The sequence below is a fragment of the Lonchura striata genome, chromosome 25 (genome assembly GCF_046129695.1).
Source record: "Lonchura striata isolate bLonStr1 chromosome 25, bLonStr1.mat, whole genome shotgun sequence".
Taxonomy (NCBI): Eukaryota; Metazoa; Chordata; class Aves; order Passeriformes; family Estrildidae; genus Lonchura; species Lonchura striata.
In genome coordinates this window covers 8,389,203-8,395,202 of record NC_134627.1, presented here as the reverse complement: position 1 = coordinate 8,395,202, position 6,000 = coordinate 8,389,203, and positions in this window count along the sequence as shown.

Here is a 6,000-nt window from a genome sequence, read left to right as displayed (position 1 = left end):
CGCGGGGCGGCGGCGCGCACGGACCTGCGGGGCCAAGCGGGGCGGGCGGGGAGCGGGGAGAAGAGCGGTGAGAGGAGGGGGGGGCGCAGCTCCGCACCCCCGTCCCTGCGCGCACCGGCACCGGCACCGGCACCGGCACCGGCACCGGCACCGGCACCGGCACCGGCGGCTCTGCAGCGCCCGGCAGCCGCGGTTCGGGGGTCGGTGAGCCCCCAGCGAGGAGGTCGCGCTGCTCTGCAGCACCGCTGTGACACCGGGATGGTGGCGCCCGTTTAGGGGGCACCCCTTACACCCGTCCCCGCCCCCTGCGGACCCTGTGCCAGCCCCTGGTGCCGGTGGGTCACGTCAGCAGAAGGGATCTGTCCCCGATCCCAAAATCGGAGGAAACCTCCAACATCTGCTTGGTCGCCCCCCCGACTGCGTCCCTCAACACTGCCTGGGTCCCCAAGGGGACATAGGTAGCATCCCCAAGCCCACGGAGGGGACAGGGCACCCACGGGGGGACACGGTACCCACGAGGCCAACCTGTCTCTCCCGCATGGCAGCCGGGCTGGGAAAGCATCACCCCCTCTGCTCCCGCCCCAAGGCCAGGGCCCGGCTGGGAGCCCTCGGGCTGTTTTTTGGGGGGGCTGCACCCCCGGGCTGGTTGGCAGCGGGATGAGGCAGCGGCGCCGCGGGCCGAGCCCCCGGCAGCGCTTTGAAGCCGGGCTCGGGGCTGGGCTTGGCCCGGGGCACCCCCGGGCACCCCCGGGGCACCCCCGGGCGCCCCCAGACCCCCGGGCACCCGCGGGCTCCCGGCAGGGCGGCCGTGACTCAGCGGGAGCTGTGCAAACCCCACGGGGCTGGGGACGGGCCCCACCCCGGTGTCGAAATCCACCTGCCGCCACCGGCTCCCGCCACCGGCTCCCGCCCCCCGGCTCCCCGCGGCGAGGGGCGGCCGCGACCCCCGCCCCGGAACCCCCCTCGCACCCCCGGCCGCTCTCGTCGCCATCCCCTTGTCCCCGCCGCCCCCACGCTGCTCCCCCCAGCCCGCGGGGGACACGGGCAGACCCTCAGGGACACCCTCGGGGGGTGCTGGAAGATTTGGGGTGGGGGATCCCCTAAGGGACCCCCAGCGCCCCCCGATGCCAACGCTGTGATTCCAGGGTCCCCACAATGCTGGAGACCCCTCGGCTGCGCGGGGGCAGCGGCGGGGACACCGAATTCCCCTGCCAGGTGTCGCCCAGGAAGGCAGGGGGACCCCAAAGGTCGGGGTGGGAGTTTGGGGGGGTCCCAAAATCCCCTTATGGGACCCAGCTGTACCTGTGCTGCGGGCACAGGTGGGCGCTGGCAGGGAGAGCCCCCCGGGGTGGCAGCTGAGCAGATTTTGGGCTCCTGCTCCCCCGTGGGGGCTCAGCTCTGCCCACCCCAACCCTGGGGACGCCCTCCTGGGGACTGTCCCCTCCTCCTGGGGACACCAGTGGGGTGGGAGGGGGCTGGCACTGCCGGGGTGCATCGCTCCCCCCGCAGTGCTGCTCGGTGGGGTCCTGAGCCCCCCAAATTGGGGTCGAACCCACAAAGCGCCGCGGTGCCAGCCCCTCACGGGGCTGTGGGGGGGGCAGCTGGCACGGACCAGATCTGGGGGTGTCCCCCAGCCCCCCTGACCCCCACGGGATGGGGGGGACCCTCCTCGCGGTCCGGGGGTCGTTCCCACCCTGTCAGGTGCAGCACGGGGCTCTCCTGGACACCCCAATCCCAGCTCGGGGATCCCCCCCGTTTCGGGGGTCCCACGGACCCCCCGGTGCAGCCCCACCGTGACCAGCGGCACCATCCCCCCCCCCTCCCGTACCAGTTCCAAACCGGGGCAAAAGGGCCACGACCGGGATGGGGGGAGCGCAGGGAGAACCCCCCCGCACGGGCCTGCCTCGCCAGGCACGGAGCCTCCCAGGACATTTTTCCATCCGGGAATGATGACAAAAATCCCCAGGGGCCCCCAGCGTCCTCCCTCCCTCCCTGGCGGGGCTCAGCGACGCGTTGGCCATTTCACCGCAGGGAAACTGAGGCAGCGGCGGGTGAAGCGTCCCGTGAGTCACGGCCCGGGCTGGGCAGAGGCGGCCCGGCCCCGTCTCCCGGCTCCGCCGGTGCCTCGCCCCGCGGCGGGGCCGGGCGGGCGCCGCTGCCCCCAGCACCGGGAGCCCCGACGGGGGGCACGGGGGCGGCGGCGGGGCCGGGCCCGGGGGATGCCGCGGGTTTGGGGGGGATGCCGCGAGTCCCGGGGGACGCCCCGGGGCCGGGGGGGGTGCGGTGGGTTCGGGATTGTCCCCCCGGCCCGACCCAGGGCAGCGCTGCCCCGGGGACGTTCCGGGAGGGGAACGGGGCCGCACCGGTGGCGGCGGGGGGGTCCAGCCTGTCCAGCCCCCCGCAGGACTCGGTGCCACGGGAGGGGTCTCAGACCCACGGGAAGAGTCGCGGTCCCGAGGGGAGGCGGTCGCGCTGGAAATTGGAGCGCGGGGACGCGGCGCGGGGTCCCGGGAGGTGGCGGGGCCGGGAGCCCCGGCGCTCGGTGGCCAGCGGACGCGGCGGGGTGGCGAGCAGCGACTCGCCGGGGCCGGAGCGGCCGCGACCGCGTCCCTGCCGTCGGTCAGCGCGGCCCCGTCCCCGAGAGCATCGCGGGGCTCGCATCCCCGCGGCCGGTGGCACCGGGGGTACGTACGGGTCTAGCGGCAGCGAGGTCCCGGCGGGTCCGTCCTCATCGGCGGGGCGCGGGCGCTGCTTCCCGAGGGGACCCCGAGGGACCCGCGCGGCTCCCCAGGGACGGGGCACCCACTGGGCCGGGCGAGCAGGAATGGCCGGGTCCCAGCCCGGCCGCCGGCTCTTCCCTCCGCCCCCCCGCCCAGCTCCACCCCCGGCCCGGTGATTTTAACCCTTGGAGGCAGAGCCGCAGCCCCGCCGCTTGACAGGAGCCGGCTCCGGTCCCAGGATCCGGCGGATGAAAGCGGAGGGAGGGGACGGGAAGTTCGCAGCAGACACCGCAAACAGGGGGGTAATTAAAGAAGAAAGCAACAACCGCCTCCCTCCCGCGCCCGTGGCCGCCTCCTCCTGCCACCCCCCCACTGCCCGGAGACCCCCCGGCGCCCCTTGGGTCCCCACCCCCGCCCAGGCACCGCAGCTGTCCCCCCCTCGCCTCTTGGTGACACACGGGGGTGGCCGCCCCCTCCTCCTGCCACCTCCGGGGACCCCCAAGTTGTCCCCGCACCCAGGGGTGGCACACAGGGGTGGCCGCCCCCTCCTCCTGCCCGCAGGGGTGTCACCTGTCCCCGTGGGGGGCTCAGTGCCCCCGTTGCGCCTCGGTTCTGAGCCGTGGGGTCAGTGGGACGCGGGTGGGCGCCGGGGACAGTTTGGGGGTCAGAGCCGGCAGGAGGGGGTGGGACACAGGAGGCACCGATGGATTTGGGGTAACCCAAAACCGCCCAGCAGGTGCCGGCCGAGCCTGTCCCCGCTCGGCCGGGGGTGTCCAACCCCCCTGTCCCCCGTGTCCCCCCACGAGGCTGCCGGGAGGGACAAACCCGGGTGACAACGCCACGGCCAGCGGAGCCACTTCTTCACCGCCGCGTCGTGTCCCCATTTCCACCCCCCGCCCCCGGCCGGCGGCCACCGGTGGGACTCCCCGGTCCCCAAATGCCACGGGAGAAGGCGGCGGTGGCCCCGCGGGGCCGCGCCAGGGCCGGGATCGCGGCTGGCGCTGGGAGCCCGCACCTCCCGGCCGGCCTGGCAAGCGCCCGGGCGGGCGGAGGGAGCCGGGAGCTCCTCCCTGGCCCCGGGGAAAACTCTCCCGGTTTTCATCATCCCAGCAGGGACGGCTCCGCCGCCGCCGCCACCGAAACGCGGCGGCCTCGTGCGCTGAGCGCGGCCCCGCGGCCCGGCCCCGCCGCGCTCCGGGAGGGGCGGCCCGGGGGGACACCGGGAACGGGGACACGGGGATGGGGACACGGGGATGGGGACACAGGGATGGGGACATGGGGATGGGGACATCAGGATGGAGACATCAGGATGGAGACATTGGGGATGGGGACACGGGGATGGGGACATGGGAATGGGACACTGGGGTGGGGACACTGGGGTGGGGACATGGGGATGGGACCAGGGGATGAGGACACCGGGAATGTGGACACTGGGGATGAGGACATGAGGATGAGGACCTGGGGATGGGGACACCGGGATGGGGACATTTGGGATGGGAACATGGGGATGGGGATATGGGGATGGGGACACTGGGATGGGGATACTGGAGTGGGGACACAGGAATTGGGACCTGGGGATGGAGACACGGGGATGGGGACGCTGGGATGGGGACCCTCGAATGGGGATCCCGGGATGGGGATCCCACCATGGGGAGGGGGGTTCTGCCATGGGGATCCCGGGATGGGAAGGGGCAGGACAAACCGCTGCTGGGGTTTCTGGTTCTGCAGAAATGGGGGTGAACACACGCCTGGGGCTCTGCTGAGGGGATTTGGGTGCACCCCAATCTCGGGGTCCCACTGTGTCTCCTCTCTTCTGCCTGCCCGGGAGGATCCGGGGCTGTTCCTGTGGCTGCTCCAGCTTGGGGACCCCCGAGTGCTGTTGGGGTGGGGGTGGTGGCCCTGGGGGCCGGATGGTGGCCACCAAAGCCCTCTGGGGCAGACCTGGCGTGTGCAGCTCCAGCCATCCCAATTCCCATCCCCAGTCCCCATCCCAATCCCAATTTCCATCCCCAATGCCCATCCCAATCCCAATTCCCATCCCCAGTCCCCATCCCATCCCCAATTCTCATCCCAACCCCTGTCCCCATCCCTGCTGTGCCACCACAGGGAACAGGGACGGTGTCTCCTGGTCCCCAGCTGCCCCTCAGCCACCCTGCACACGTGGCCTGTCCCCGTCCCTTTGCTTCAGGGGCTTCTCCCAGTGCTCCCAGTGCCCTCAGTACCCCCAGTGTTCCCAGTGCTCCCATTGCTCCCAGTGCCCCCAGTGCCCCCAGTGCCCTCAGTGCCCCCAGTGCCCCCAGTGCCCCCAGTGCTCCCAGTTCAGGATGATCCCAGGCTCTCCCACCCAGCCATTCCCCACTCCAGGAAGGGGCTGCAGGGTGGGAGGATGTGGGGGACACGTGGGGACAGGGATGGGGATCCGGGAGGGCCACGAGCACCTCATCCCACTCGCACCGCACCCCAAAACTCCACTGGGACCGTCTGGACCCATCCCAAAACTCAGATCCAGGCTGGGACCCTGCTGGGATGAGGCTGGGAGCAGCATGAGGGGGTGGCACAGGACTGGGGGCACTGGGAGCACTGGGAGCACTGGGAGCACTGGGAGGAGCAGGATTTGGGGTCTGGGGGCTCCTGGACCCCCCCCAAGCAGAGCTGGGACCACCCAGGGCAGGGAATCACGGCGCATCCCAGGGGGGATCTCCTCTCAGCACCGAATGTCTGAAACCCCGAGCCGTGCCTTGAAATTACTGCTAATTACAGAGCTCATTTGCATAAATTATGAGGCAAGAGGCAAATGCCTCCAATCCCTCCGAGTGATCAGGCAGCGGGGGAGGGGGGACGGGGGGGGACAGAGGGGGACAAGGGGGTCGGTGCTCCCCAAAACGGCAGCGGCACCTCGGGGTGTCCCCAGAGCCTGCCATGGGGGGACACGGCCCTCGGGGGGTGACAGGGAGGGGGACAGGGGCAGGATCGGGCGGGGGGTGGCACTGGGGGTTGGGGACAGCGCTGTCCCCAGGGGAAATGGGGGTGGGGATGAAGGGACAGCGGGACAGAGGGACACAGGGACAGTGGGACAGAGGGATGAAGGGACCGAGGGACACAGGGACAGAGGGACAGCGGGACAGCGGGACAGCGGGACAGAGGGACAGAGGGATGAAGGGACAGAGGGACGGAGGGACAGAGGGATGAAGGGACCGAGGGACACAGGGACAGAGGGACAGCGGGACAGAGGGACACAGGGACAGTGGGACAGAGGGATGAAGGGACCGAGGGACACAGG